Source organism: Schistocerca gregaria, chromosome 9, assembly GCF_023897955.1.
Source record: "Schistocerca gregaria isolate iqSchGreg1 chromosome 9, iqSchGreg1.2, whole genome shotgun sequence".
NCBI classification, from domain to species: domain Eukaryota; kingdom Metazoa; phylum Arthropoda; class Insecta; order Orthoptera; family Acrididae; genus Schistocerca; species Schistocerca gregaria.
In genome coordinates, this window is record NC_064928.1 from 247666683 (window position 1) to 247682625 (window position 15943).

At 42.0% G+C, this 15943-nt stretch overlaps 1 protein-coding gene across 7 annotated transcripts in view; it reads left to right on the forward strand.

The window, feature by feature from the left end:
* Nucleotides 1-15943, forward strand: part of LOC126292223 (G-protein coupled receptor moody) — a 1247805-nt gene that overhangs the window by 1039615 nt on the left and 192247 nt on the right. For 2 of the 7 annotated variants that reach the window (XM_049986091.1, XM_049986093.1), the window contains exon 1: nucleotides 9267-9324. The exons of the other annotated variants lie outside the window; for them this stretch is intronic. The gene's annotated coding sequence lies outside the window, so the exon portion shown is untranslated. Of the gene's footprint in view, nucleotides 1-9266; nucleotides 9325-15943 lie in introns of those variants that run through there. 7 annotated transcript variants of the gene reach the window in all.

The following is a 15943-nucleotide window of genomic DNA, read 5'->3' on the forward strand; positions in this document are numbered from 1 at the left end:
GTGTGATATCCTTAGGTTAGTTAGGTTTAAGTAGTTCTAAGTTCTAGGGCACTGATGACCTCAGAAGTTAAGTCCCATAGTGCTCCGAGCCATTTGAACCATTTGAAAAGACACAATGCGATACTAGTGTCATATGCGAGCTGCTCTTCCAGCAGAGGTAGTGACGGGACACCCGAAAAGTTTTAACAACCTTTGGCCAGTCAATTGCTTTTTTCCATAAAACAACCGAAAGAAACTACTCTCTGCAGTAACGTTAGCTATGTGAATGTTGCTGTGTAATTCAGCAGGTTTGGTAGTCCACTGACGGTGTACGTCAATTAGTCGAAAGTTTCCACTGTCTCAGGTAGGAGTGTCTCCCTTAACACGCTTGTTCACTCTTTTGGGTTATATGTCAGCAGCGTCTACGGATGCCTCTTTTTATTTTTTATTTTATTTATTTATTTATTGTTCCGTGGGATCACATTAAGGAGAAGTCTCCATGGTCATGGAACGAGTCAATACAAGTCAATACATGAAATTATAACACGATTGTAGAAACAGATAAAATGAAATATAAGAAACATTCAGTTGTTGATTGTAGAAACAGATAAAATGAAATATAAGAAACATATTCAGGCGACAAGTCGATAGTTTAAATAAAGAAAACCAAGAATGTAGCACTGGAATTTGCTTAATTTTTTAGCTCTTCCAGGAGCTCCTCGACAGAATAGGAGTGAGCCATGAGGAAACTCTTGAGTTTAGACTTAAGTGTTTGGGCTACTGCTAAGATTTTTGAGTTTTTGTGGTAGCTTATTGAAAATGGATGCAGCAGAATACTGCACTTCTTTCTGCAAAAGAGTCGAGGAAGTGCATTCCACATGCAGATTTGATTTCTGCCTACTATTAACTGAGTGAAGAGTTAGCAACTCTTGGGAAGAAGCTAATATTGCTAACAACAAACGACATTAAAGAAAATATATACTGTGAGGGAAACGTCAAAATTCCCAGACTATTGAATAGGGATCGACAAGAGATATTGTTCTAATGGTAAATAAAGCGGCATTTAGTTTCTGAACAAGATCCTGAACATGGGCTTTCCACAACACCTTACTATCCGAACGCCTAGGAACTTGAACTGTTCCGTCTCGCTTATAATATGCCCATCCTGTCTGATTAAAATATCAGTTCTTGCTGAATTGTGAGTTAGAAACTGTAAAAACTGAGTCTTACTGTGATTTAGCATCAAATTATTTTCCACAAGCCACGAACTTGTTTCATGAACTACATTATTTGATAACGTTTCAATACTACACACAAGATCCTTCACTAGCAAGCTGGTGTCATCAGCAAACATAAATATTTTTGAATCACCTGTAATACTGGAAGGCATATCATTTATATAGATAAGAAACAGCAGTGGCCCCAACACCGCCCCACTTAACAGTGCCCCATTAGGACTGAATATCACTACCACTCTCAGTATTACGGAGAATTTCTTTCTGCTTTATGTTCTTAAAGTAAGATGCGAACCAATTGTAAGCTACTCCCCTTACTCCATCATGGTCCAAGTTCTGCAGTAATATTTTGTGGACAACACAGTCAAAATCCTTCGTTAAATCAAAGAAAACACCTAGCGTTCGCAACCTTTTATTTAATCCGTCCAAAACCTCACAGAGAAAAGAGACTATAGCATTTTCAGTTGTTAAGCCATTTCTTAAACCAAACTGTACATTTGACAGCAAATTATGTGAATTTAAATGCTCCAGTAACCTTGTATATACAACCCTCTCGATAACTTTAGCAAACACCGATGGCATAGAAATAGGTCTATAATTGTCAAAATTATCCCTGTCTCCCTTTTTATACAGTGGCTTCATTACCGAGTACTTTAATGTGTCAGGAAACCGACCACTCCTAAAGGAAAAGTTACAGATGTGACTAAGTACTGGGCTAACATACATGGAACAATACTTCAGTATTTTGCTAGATACCCCGTCATATCCATGAGAGTTCTTGGTCTTTAGTGATTTAATTATTAACTCAAGCTCCCTCTTGTCAGTATCCTGGAGGAGCATTTCAGGTAACAGTCTCGGAACACTTTTTTCTACGAGCGATATATGATTCCCTGTTGGAACTAGGTTTCTATTTAGTTCACCTGCTATATTCAGAAAGTGATTATTAAATACTGTACATATATGCGACTTATCAGTAACACGGACATTCCCACTACGCTCTGATTCTATATCCTCGACCTGTCTCTGTAGACCAGCCACTTCCTTTACGACTGACCATTTGGTTTTAATTTTATCCTGAGACTTAGCTATTCTATCTGCATACCACATACTTTTTGCCTTCCTAATAACTTTTTTTAAGCACCTTACAATACTGTTTGTAATGGGCTGCTGCATTTAGATTGTCTTTTCCCAACGTTTTGATATAATTGCCACTTTTTTCTACAAGATATTCTTATCCCTTTAGTCAGCCACCTAGGCTGCCTGTTTGTGCTAGTACCCTGTTTTGAACGTTCTAATGGAAAGCAAATTTCAAAGAGCACGAGAAAAGTCTTGAGGAAAGCATTATATATATCGTCTACTGTATCAGCACTATAAACATCTTGCCACTCTTGTTCCTTGATAAGGTTTACAAAAGACTCTACAGCAACTGGATCAGCTTTCCTAAAAAGTTGGTAACTATATTTAACAAGTGTTGCAGCACAAAAATATTTTAGACTTAAAATTTGTGCATCATGATCTGAAAGGCCATTCACCTTTTTGCTAACAGAATGCCCTGCTAGTAATGAGGAATGAACAAAAATATTGTCTATGGTTGTTCTACTGTTCCCTTCAACTCTCGTTGCGAAGAATACGGTTTGCATAAGATTATATGAATTAAGGTGGTCTACCAGCGTCCTCTTCCTTGCAGAATCACTTATACAATTAATATTGAAGTCACCACATATAACTAACTTTTTGTATTTCCTATAAAGTGAACCAAGAACCTCCTCTAGCTTTAGCAAAAATGTTGTGAAATCGGAGTCTGGGGACCTATAAATAACAACAGTAAGAAGTTTAGCTCCACTAAATTTAACCACACCTATACAACATTCAAACACCTTTTCAGTGCAGTACTTTGAAACATTAATTGACTCAAATGAGGTACCGTTTTTCACATACATGGCTACTCCCCCACACCGCAAAGAGCTCCTAGAAAAGCTGCCAGCCAACCTGTATCCTGGTAAAGGAAGCCTCTGAATTATCTCCTTTTTTAAGAAGTGTTCAGATATACAAATAATTTCAGAGTCAACATCTATAAGCAGTTCACTGACTTTATCTCTAATACCTTGTATATTTTGATGAAATATACTAATTCCCTCATTAATCGGATACCTAAGCTTTGTCGAAAGTGGTTTCTTTGTTAGAGAGACTTCCCTTAAGCATGAACACCTATCAGCTGACTTCAGTCTAAAAAAAGGTACAGTTCTAACACCCACAACTACCGGAATTTTCACATGAGTGATCCCACCACCCCCACCTGTGCTGTCACCTATAAGCTTTGCCAACCTCCCCTTTCCATACCTGTTGAGGTGCAGACCATGTCTAGTGAAACCCGTCCTGCTGATAGACTCCACCGACACCAGTGACATGTGACCCATGCTTTCTGTCATCAGCGCACCCCCAAGTCTCATGTTATTACGCCTGACGGCTGTATTAAGATGAGGCCGATCGTGACGCTGAAACTGTTCCACGAAATGCACATTCGTGTTGACAGTCTGAGTGGCTATCTTTTCCAGGTCACCATCTATGCCATACTCCCCATCCCTATAAATACTGTTACCAGCCCCACCCACAATCACTACCTGATCCTCTTTAGTAAAATCCCTACATAACCCCCCTATGTTAAGTCACCTGAGCCAGTCCTGCATTAGGCTTCACAATGCTGGTGACCTGGTACTCACTCCCCAAAACTTTCTGCAACTGCTGGCCTACACCTCTACCATGAGAACTACCTAACAGCAGAACCTTCTTCTTTCTCTTAGACTTTTCAAATGTCCTATCCACCGTAACTGCTGAGGTCTGCTGCATACTTCCTACATCTACAGCTACTAGAGATTCCTATCCACTAGGCTCTGACAGTTGGTCATATCTATTACAAGATTTAGAGATAAACAATTTTATTTCCGTGACAGGAAAATGAAAAATATATTTCCATAAATGAAGTATTTTCAATATTTATGTCTGGATTTATTTAAAATACGAAGTTTCCTATTTCTAGCAGTGAATATCAATTTTTGGCTTGTTTTAAAAGTTTAACAACTCTTTCTACATTGTTAATTTGTGTTTAGATAAGTGCTCTATTACTTTCGTCATTTAAACTTATTGAAGCTTTGTCTCTCTCTCTCTCTCTCTCTCTCTCTCTCTCTCTCTCTCTCTCTCTCTCTCTCTCTATGAATATTCTTTGGCTGCTCAACGAGCCCAGTATTCGAGTACACGAGTGAAAGGAAACCGCGTATAATCTAATCGGTATTCATAACTACTGCTGACTGAATCGATTGTATTTGCAGTACAGTTAGGAAGACGGAATGACACGTAGTTTAACTGGATATCTACCGCAAAACTGAAATACCTCGACTGAATGAATGAGAAAAGGCTGAGGAAAGCAATACTCCTGTACTTCAAAGAAATCACGCCGTAAACTACACAAAAAAACTCAGATAGATGACAAGGAAACGTAAATAACTGGAAGAAGCTATTTTAAGAATAGAATTCAAAACTTAGAAGGCGTTCGAAAAAGTAATAAAGTGGGACCAATAAGGACTGAAGAAAGAAAACGAGATCGTGGGGAGGAGGTGAAGCACTGGAAACAACGAAGAAAAGGAGGGGTGGGGCTTAAAGTGACCTCAGTCTGTCAAGAAAAAAGGCAAAAATATTGGAACTTAACGCTACTTTTATCTGTCCTAACGATTTCAGATTTGTGTCTTTAACTATAACATGTTGAAAGGCCTACTTAGATTTTACGTACGAAAACCTGTCACGTTTTCCGGTGGTAGTTGTTCGTTTCCTTAGGTTTTCAGACGTTGTGTTGTGTGTAGCCAGTGACGTGAGTGCTTCACTGGTGATGAGGCAATCAGCTGAGATGAGATGTTTAACGCGAGAAATGGGTTAGATGTGACGGCACAACTGTTTATTTATACATTGTCTTATTTCTGTATAGAAGTGTGGCCAATCTCAAGTTGGCTTTCAGTCCCCCCCCCCCTCCCCGTCTCTCTCTCTCTCTCTCTCTCTCTCTCTCTCTCTCTCTCTCTCTCTCTCTCTCTCTCTCTCATCTGTAGTGCTGCAGTGGTTTCAACTAAACTAACAAGGGCAGGCCACGACGTTTCGAACGAGAATTTACTACAAACTTCATACACTCGTAGTACTCCATGAGGACAACAGAATGTGTAAGAAGTAGCGCTTGCTTCTCAAGTGATACTGAGAAAATCGCAAGATAATTTCTGTCGTCAAATATATATATCACTGTGCGTGGCCATTTTGACCATGAGGCGGCTGCAGGCGAGTGACGACGAACGGTAGCTCAGCGTGTTCGGTCAGAGCGTGAGCTTTCCCTTTCTAATAAAAGAACTGAGCGAACGCATCATCGAACAAACCGAACGGCTGTCATCGGATGTCCGCCCTGAACAAATTCAGCGAACAATATGGAACAATTTTTTTTAAGTGGTTGGCGTTCAAGCCACTGGACCGCTGGATCGAGATCCGTTCGTCACTTTTTTTTATTTTCAACACAGTCATTTCCTTTATTATTTATATTACAGTTGATATAATGGAAAAATATGTGTAATCGGATGAACTTTTATTAAATTTACAACGTTATTTGGCAGCCTACTAATTTTTATTATCACAAATAAAATAATATTCATAATTATCGACTACTAAACGACCAAACGCATAAAGCGATACTGAAAACGTATGCTTGTCCGTCTTCCAAACTCTTCGTATTTAATCAAAAGAGAACGAGAAATTCCTTCTCGAAAGATGCTATTAAAATACATTCGATACTGCATAATCGGCAAACCTGCATTTCTCGCATTTGTAGACTTAGAGAAAGGTATGACAATGTTGGCTGGAATACTCTCTTTCAAATTCTGAAGGTGGCAGGGGTAAAATACAGGGAGCGAAAGGCTATTTACAATTCGTACAGAGACCAGATAGCAGTTATAAGAGTCGAGGGTCATGAAAGGGATGCAGTGGTTGGGAAGGGAATGAGACAGGGTTGTAGCCTCTCCCCGATGCTATTCAATTTGTATATTGAGCAAGAAGTAAAGGAAACAAAAGAGAAATTCAGAGTAGGTATTAAGATCCATGCAGAAGAAGTAAAAACTTTGAGGTTCGCCGATGACATTGTAATTCTGTCAGAGACAGCAAAGGACTTGGAAGATCAGTTGAAAAGAATGGACAGTGTCTTGAAGGAAGGATATAAGATGAACATTAACAAACGCAAAACGAGCATAATGGAATGTAGTCGAATTAACTTGGGTGATACTGAGGGAATTAGATTAGGAAATGAAACACACAAAGTAGTAAAGGAGTTTAGCTATTTGGGGAGCAAAATAACTGATGATGGTCTAAGTAGAGAGGATATAAAATGTAGACTGGCAATGGAAAGGAAAGCGTTTCTGAAGAAAAATTTGTTAACATAGAGTATAGAGTGTCATGAAGTCGTTTCTGAAAGTATTTGTATGGAGTGTAGCCTTGCATGGAAGTGAAACGTGGACGATAACTAGTGTGGACAAGAAGAGAATAGAAGCTTTCGAAATGTGGTGCTACAGAAGAATGCTGAAGATTAGATGGGTAGATCGCATAACTAATGAGTAGGTATTGAATAGGATTGGAGAGAAGAGGAGTTCGTGGCTCAACTTGACTAGAGCAAGGGATCGGTTGGTAGGACATGTTCTGAGGCATCAAGGGATCACCAATTTAGTATTGGAGGGCAGCGTGAAGAGTAAAAATCGTAGAGGGAGACCAATAGATGAATACACTAAACAGATTCAGAAGGATGTAGGCTGCAGTAAGTACTGGGAGATGAAGAAGCTTGCACAGGATAGAGTAGCATGGAGAGCTGCTTCAAACCAGTCTCTGGGCTAAAGACCACAGCAACAACAACAACAACTGCATAATAAATTATCAGCGCCGATTTTTAAGGAAATACTGCGTTATGCATGGTTGCTTCCAAACTATCGTCTGAAAGAGAGGTTTTTGAAAATGTTAACGAGGTTTGTTTTTGCACGGAAAACGTCCAAAGACGTTGCGCATGCGGAAACACAGCATTTATTCAATGCAGCTGGTGCCGTTGAACCTAATGTTTTCCATGTTTTTACGAAAAATATCAACCTGCAAGTCGTAATGTCGAAAGCGACGATTACATCTACATCTACATGACTACTCTGCAATTCACATTTAAGTGCTTGGCAGAGGGTTCATCGAACCACAATCATACTATCTCTCTACTATTCCACTCCCGAACAGCGAGCGGGAAAAACGAACACCTAAACCTTTCTGTTCGAGCTCTGATTTCTCTTATTTTATTTTGATGATCATTCCTACCTATGTAGGTTGGGCTCAACAAAATATTTTCGCATTCGGAAGAGAAAGTTGGTGACTGAAATATCGTAAAAAGGTCTCGCCGCGACAAAAAACGTCTATGCTGTAATGACTTCCATCCCAACTCGTGTATCATATCTGCCACACTCTCTCCCCTATAACGTGATAATACAAAACGAGCTGCCCTTTTTTGCACCCTTTCGATGTGCTCCGTCAATCCCACCTGGTAAGGATCGCACACCGTGCAGCAATATTCTTTCGAAAGCCGTCTGTGCCGCTCAAAACTTGGAGGTAGCAAGTCGTTTTGGGCTCCTTCCAGGTATAAGAGATTTTCCAAATCACGGACAAGCATACATTTTCAGTATCAATTTATGCGTTTGGTCGTTTGCTAGTCGATAGTTACGAATATTATATTATTTGTGATAATAAAAATTAGTAGACTGCCAAATAACATTGTAAATTTAATAAAAGTTCATCCGATTGCACGTATTTTCCCCATTATATCAATTGTAATATAAATAATAAAGAAAAGGACTGTGTTGAAAATAAAAAAACTGACGAACGGAACTCGGTCCGATCCAGAGGCTTGAACGCCAACCACTAAAAGTTCCATATTGTTCGCTGAATTTGTTCAGGGCGGACGTCCGATGACAGCCGATCAGTTTGTTTGATGATTCGTTCGCTCAGTCTTATCATCATCAGGGGTAGCTATACGCTGAGCTACAGTGCCGGCACCAATCAGCTGCAGCCGCTTCGTGGTCAAAATGGCCACGCACAGGTATATATGTGAGGACCGAAATTATCTTGCGATTTTCTCAGTAACGCTTGAGAAGCACGCCATACTCCTTACACGTTTTGTTGTCCTCATGGAGTACTACGAGTGTACGAAGTTTGTAGTAAATCCGCGTTCCAAACGTCGTGGCCTCATCTTGTAAGTCAGAGGATTTGATCGCCATAAAATTTATAATCATAAATTTTTAAAGGCTGTAAGTAACTACCTCAGAAATGTCAACAACATCGCATAATTCAGGCACAAAATCTGCAATACGTGGACTGTTAAGAAAATCGAAGCTACATTACAGATACCACTCGTAGTAAGACATAAATATTAAAATTTTTGTTTGTGTGTGATATCAAATTGTCACAGTACTGAGCACCTATAACAATTACTGCACACGGGAAGTATGTCTTTGTCACGTGACCTCGTTGTTGACCATTTTTATGAGAGGTGCCTATCAGTTTCACAGTTGTGCAGTTTTCCACAGGAAGTTGCTACATGGGACTGGGGAGTGTAGGGAGCACCCGGCTCCTCTATGCGTCATGCCGTCGCGCCCGAAGATAGCGCTGCGAAACTGACACTAGCTAATATGCGCGAAGGAAGAGGTCAAACTCGTCGGTGCTTAATACTCTGTACAGACACAACGGTAAGCAGTAGTTGTGTTTACAATACTGTAAATGACATGTGGAGATCTGCAGTCCCATTTCAGATTTGACAACTCGACTTTTATCGTGTGACAGATTCTGTGCCACGTAATGTAAATTCATATTTCAATTTTTACGAGTCCTTGGCCGTGACAGACTCATCAGTGCTTCACGTTGTTATGCCTAGTATACATAGAACGTTGTTTATTGTGTTGTTACTCCTACTCTACCACGCAGTAAATGACCCTTCTGCATTTCTTGCAGGTAATGGATAGCAGAAGCCACATATGCATCTGCAGCGACGGCTGAGTCTAGAAGCAGAAAAAAGGTCAGACTGACAAATTTACCTCTCATTATTTTCGTCGTAAAAAGTATTTGTGCTTGATATACCAGACTACATAACGATTTTACCTGCGAGTTTCTTATGTGTACACAAATTATGTGACGTATAGAGACTCCTGAGAGTGTAAAACAGACGTGACACATCAAGAAAACAGAGAATATTTTATACCAGCTTGTCTTCGCGAAAAACGTCGATCTCACATCCTGACACGAATGAAAACTTTATTTATCGACACCAATATCTAGAAACTATAACTAGACATGATTGTCTCAATGGGAATTCCGCGATCGTTCTTTAAATGAAATATGACGTTTCAGTCTTCGATCGCTATTCTTTGTTTTCAATTACCGGTTTCGGGCTAGCTGCCCATCTTCAGATCATATATTGTAGTAACTTGTTACTCTGTAACTACAATATATGATCTGAAGATGGGCAGCTAGCCCGAAACCGGTAATTCAAAATAAAGAATAGCGATCGAAGACTGAAACGCCATATTTTATTTAAAGGACAGTGCAGTGGCGGAACTGTCGCTTGTAGTGAGGTGATTCGTGCGAAAAGGTTTCGGACCTGATTATGGCCGCACACCGGGGGTTAAGACTCTGAAGTAGTTAGGCTAGACGCACGGGACATTCCGTTTTGGAAATCGTTAGGAAGTTCAATATTCCGAGATCCACAGTGTCAATAGTGTGCTGAGAATAGCACATCTGAGGCATTACCTCTCACCACGGACAATAAGTGCTAACAGACTGGCAACATTACGTGAAATAACCGCGGAAATCAGTGTGCGACATATGTGCTAGGACAGTGTGGCGAAATGTGGGGTTTGTGGCATCTGACCACAGACGGCCGACACGAGTGCCTTCCCTAACAGCACGACATCGCCTGCAGCGCCTCTACTGGGCTCGAGACCGTATCGGTTGGACCACAGACAACTGGTTAACCGTAGCCTGTTCAGATGAGGCCCGATTTCAGTTGGTAAGAGCTGATGGTAGACCCCCACGAAGCCACGGACGCAAGTTGTCAACAAGGCACTGTGCAAGCTGGTTTGGCTCCAGAAAGGTATCGGCTGTATTTACATGCAGTGGAGGGAGTCCTCTTGTGCAACTGAACTGATCCGTGACTTTCCAATGCTTATGTTCGGCTACTCGTGAGCCATTTGCAGCGACTCATAGACTTCATGATGGAATTATTGTGGATGGGATTGCGCCATGTAAACGGGCCATAGTTCTTCGCGATCGGTTACAACACCATTCTGTACAATTCGAGTGAATGATTTGGCCACCCGGGTCACTCGACACGTTTCCCATCGAACATTAGAGGACGTAGTCGAGATGTCATTTCGTACACAAAATCCTGCACTGGAAACACTTTCGCAGTTAAGGACGGCTATAGAGACAGCTTGGACCACTACTACTGCAGAAGACTTCCAACGACTTGTTGATTCCATGCCACGTCCAGTTGAGCACTATGCCGGGTAAAAGGAGGTCCGACACGATGTCAGGCAGTATCCCATGACTTTTGCGACCTGAGGGTATGTACCACACAAAACATGAGTTGAAGAAACGTCACATGTATACAAAAAAATGTTTGTGGGTGAAGTTGACGATTCCTCCAACAAAACCCATCGCCAATAACTTTGGTTTTACTGCCTTTCATTTTCCGACCAGCGGGCCTCGACAGATTTGCCGACGGAGCTGCAATCTGCTTTAGGTAATAATCAAACGAATGTGGTTAGAGTTTTAAAGTTTCGTGAATTGTCCAAAGTTTTTACCAAGATTTTAGGGCGAAGGTTTTAATTGGTTCACAGGGTGACTGGCTAGCCCATATTTGCGTAAGTGGGCGGCCAGTGACTTTTCCTGCGCCTTCCTTGTAGCTCCTGTCTCGTTGTACTTGTGTTTGAGTCTCTTGTATAGCATCTTTGGTCTTTTCTCACTGTATTTACGCGTATTACCACATTTTGTGTCCATTCGTTTAATGTTTCTAAGGGCGCTGATAACCTCGGCGTTGAGCGCCCGTAAGCAACACACACACACACACACACACACACACACACACACACACACACACACACACACACACTGGTTATGTTGTGTCCGTTGCTACCTTTAGTTCCCTTGCCGCACACTTACAGTGGTTGTGGAGACGTGAGTGAGGTGGTCAGCATCGCATCGTACTTTTAACCAGACGTCCCCTGTATCTTAAGCAGCAATCTATTTACAAATAGTGTTTCACCTACAATGTTACCCAGCTTCCAGGCATATTCTAGAATGTTAACGAATGATCTACAATTCTCTCGAATGTTCTACAAAACAGCTTGGAAAAGATACACGGTCGCAATGTTCCGCACTCCAGCAAAAGCTCCTTAAACTAGGAGTTGCGCAACGTAGTAGATGCAACTCCTCGAGGAAGTATATCTACTTATAGAGAAAAACTACGTAAACGTAGAATAGTTTTGTGAGCAAGCAGTTTTAGCAACAAAAACTGATGTAGCTCAATGAACAAATCAGCGATTATGAAATACGATACCAGGAAAGGGAGAAAAGTAATACATTTCAGTGCATTGATACAGTGATAACGCAATACAAATGGATAAACTTCCCAACAGAATGCCTAATTTCGCTCAGTTTTCCTGGACTGTCCTCGCAGAAAGTGCTTGTTTACAACACCATAGAACTGGGAACAGTAGCTGGAAAGGTTACCCGAGAAGATTAGGGTACAATATGATCGTCAATAAAGTGGTCCGTTAAACCAGTTGTGAATGTGCAGACCATCAGCTGAATGATTGAATGACAACATTTGTGCCGACCGGGAATCGAACCCAGGTTTTGTGCTTATCTCGAGCAGTCGCCTTACCATTGGGCTATCCGAGCACGGTTCACGGCCAGACCCAAACTTCCACTTTCCATATTCGCCGCCATCGGACAAGCTACCTCCAGTTGAAATGCCTCCCATGTACCAGAACATACATACTGGATCCACGAGTGCAGGTCGTAGAGACACGATTGACGGCATACGGAAGTTGGGGTCTGGCCGAGAACCATGCTCGGCTAGCCTAATGGTAAGGCGACTGCTCGAGATAAGCACGAAACCTGGGTTCGATTCCCGGTCGGCGCAAATTTTCATTTTCGTCATTCCATTGTACAGCCGACCGAGTCCATTTTCGGAACAGTGAATACATCTATTTCGTAACGGCTGCAGTTGCCGCAGTGCGTTTTCCTACGAACATGCGTGACCTCCGAAGGAATTTTGCATGGTACTTCCGAACAGCGTAGGGACGGCAATATTGTAGCTGCCTAAATGTAATTGGAACGGATGCATACAAGCCTCTGAGCGCGCTCTAATGTTCGTCTTCGTAATCTCGTGATACGTACGTGAGTCAGTGTTCCAGTACTACTTGCTGAAATCCACACAACCAGGCTACGTCGTCTTTCTTGCACTCCTCATTTGAGTTCCACGAGCCTATGTTCTACACTTTCATCATGTCTCGGTACGATCCTAGCATCCCGTCTCGTTCGGTGCCTGCTATCGCATCTAACTGATACTTTAAACACTGAAACAGTAAAGTAGTCTTTGTGCTCTTCTTCCTTCCAACAGAACTAACTCTGCATTGTACGTTGCCGAGCGCGTCTGCTGCCTTGGGAAGAACGTTCCTGTCCCCCGCATATACTGTTAGTCACAGGTACGCTTGTGGCCTTCATAGTATTGCCGCTACACGACTGCCGAAACTGAGTGTTCCGCGGAAGAAAGGGGACACCTGCAGTGGCTCCGGCGCTTTGGGTATCGGACGCTGTGCCGATGGAGGGAACAACAAACCATCTCGTGCGAATTCCTCGGGGAGCTACTGCGGCCTGCCCCGGGGACCTTGTTTCTTTGGGAACTGCCGCAAGTTTCTGGCAGTTACGACCCGACTAAAGAAAAGTTGGCGCAGCTCTCGAGGTTTTTCCTCGGAGGCGAAAAGCGGGCCGACCGCAGAATACGAGCCGGAGCAGCCCAATCTGCCGAGATCTCGTCTCAGCGTGGTTGGAGGGAGGGAGGGGTGTTCCACCGGCGTGTGCAGCCCGTAGCAGTGTCTCATACTTGGCACGCGATACGCGAGCACAGCTTTTGCCAGGAGACTGGCCTGCTTATCGTTCTTCTCGGCACTTAATTCTGACATAAAACACTTCACGTCGTTTGCAATCAAGCATAACGATCTTTAGCCGAAAGGGCTTAACTTACCGTAAACTGGGAAAGCAATAATGTGGAAAATAAGAGGTACATCTACTACTATACCTACGCGCTGATTTCAGAAGCGATTACAGCACAATTGCAAGGCGTGAAAGCAGTTAAAGAAAGGACCAGTGATTAAGAATTACGGGTCCTAATCCCGTAGTTTCAATAATGATGCAACAAAGAATAGTCAAAACTCAATCCAGGATTCAGAGATGGCCGGCCGCGGTGACCGAGTGGTTCCAGGCTCTTCATTCCGAAACCACGCTGCTGCTACGGACGCATGCATGTGTATGATGTCCTTATGTTAGTTAGGTTCAAGTAGTTTTAAGTCTAGCGGACTGATGCCCTCAGATTGTGTGTCTCATAGTGCTTAGAGCCCTTTGAATCATTCAGGGATGATGAGAGAGCTTTTGACTGCGTTGAGAGAGCTTTTGACTCTGAGTTTGAGCAACGTCTGTACTGACATCCCATGAGGAATTAGGTGCTGATTGAACAAGCGACAGGAGATATTCAGAATTTAAAGAGGAGTTGAGCAAGGAGGTTCCACATCAGCAGTAGAGCATAAGGCTGTTCCAAAGTTCTTGAGCTGAGAAAACGGAGAAGGGATAGATGGTAGTAGGAAATATTCGTAACGCCATCTTCTTGTTGACGTTATACTATTTGCCTCTTCTTCTTTTCTTGTTCATCAATGTTTCGACTGGTTGGCAGCTTTCCATGTGGATCTAACAGAAGCTAATTTACTCATGTCTGCATAATTAGACTCTTCGGCATTATGTGTAGCTTGTTCTAAAAAATCCTTGCGAAGATTCTCTTCGGGATGCCTGCCCTTGGAATGTTCCTTGTAGGAATGCACATTTACGAGGAGATGGCTGTGTCTTGTTATGTCACCATTAGATACCTGTCTTCTTTATTGTATCCCTCTCCTAATCACCTTTTTTGGCGAAATTCTTTCCAGGACTTTTTGATTGTGATATGATCTGCCTGCCCTCTTTAAAAGGCATCTCCAGCACCTCGACTTGAATTCAAGAGATTTCGTTTCATTTTTCACTGTTGTCCATGTTTCACAGCCATACCGTGCTATGCTCCAAATCCAGTTCTTAACCACCTGTTTCCTCCACTACCAACGTTGTTTGAACAAAACGTTTTTTGTTTATCCGTGTACATCCTTTTTCATCTCCGTACCTTCTGTCTTGCTTCTAGTGCAGATAAACTTCGACAAGCGGAGTAAGTTAAGATTCAAAATGTGTCCCAGAATCAGTCATAATGGGACAAACGGAAGAATGCTCCTGTCGTAGCAGAAGGATCGCGAATATATTCCTCATTAAAAGATACTGGCAGAAAATTTGGGGACCAGGTGCTTTAAACTTCCTTCTTCTTTGCTCACCAAAAATTTTGTCATACGAACATATTCGAGCGCTTTTAACACAGAACATTCTAAATCTTCTGTGGTTAAGCCTTCGTACTCGGTGTCTCTCTCTCAGTGCCACTGTCTGTACAGGGCGATTCGCGAAGATAAGCAAATATTTTAATACGTTATTCTACAAGTAAACCTAAAGAAAAAAGTTGATACAAACAGAGCTCCTGAAATTACGGCAAATAAAACATTTTTCCTGAAATTCAGCAACTTCGCTAATATGAAGCCATCGCAAAACTGTACGAGGTTAAAGTAGAGCACGATTCCCATTTATTTTGTTATTATTGATCTGGTGAATCTAATAAAACATGTCCCACACGTGTTCTTCCAGTAGCTTTCCAGAACATTCAGAGAAGCAAAGCTTATTATACAAGTAAATTTGTTTACTTTTCATTAAGAGTGTAAAAACGTTTATGCCATTGTCGGCAACCGTTAGTGAGTTGTTTCAGTCGTTTCCTAACCTTCAAACGAGTTAGTTTTCTGTACATAGCAGTGTATTTAAGTGAAACCACATACTAACTGTTGTACGAGGGTTGACTGAAAAGTAATGCCTCCACCTTCGTAACCTTTCAACAGTTGGCAGCTTTAGTATGCGGCAGGTACTGGCTTGTTTCGTAGCCTCTCCTCTACAGCACCAGTTGGAAGGAAGCCTTAGCATTGAACGGTTGTGTTGTTACAGTTTAAAGTATGGAACCCTGAGCAGACGGTCGGTCAGTGCGATTTAAGCAACGTGCAGTCATTGAATTCTTGACAGCAGAGGAGATTCATCAGAGAATGAAAGTAGTTTGTGTTGATGTGCGTACTGTGCGTCGTTGGGCGAGTAGGTTTAAAGATGTTGAGGAGGGAACATCTTATCTGTCTGATAAACAACGAGTTGGAAGTCCTGTGACAGAAACCATCGAGTTTCGTTGGCAGGATGTTGACAGATTGATTCAGGACCAACGTCGTACCACTCATAGAGAAATTGCAAGCACAATT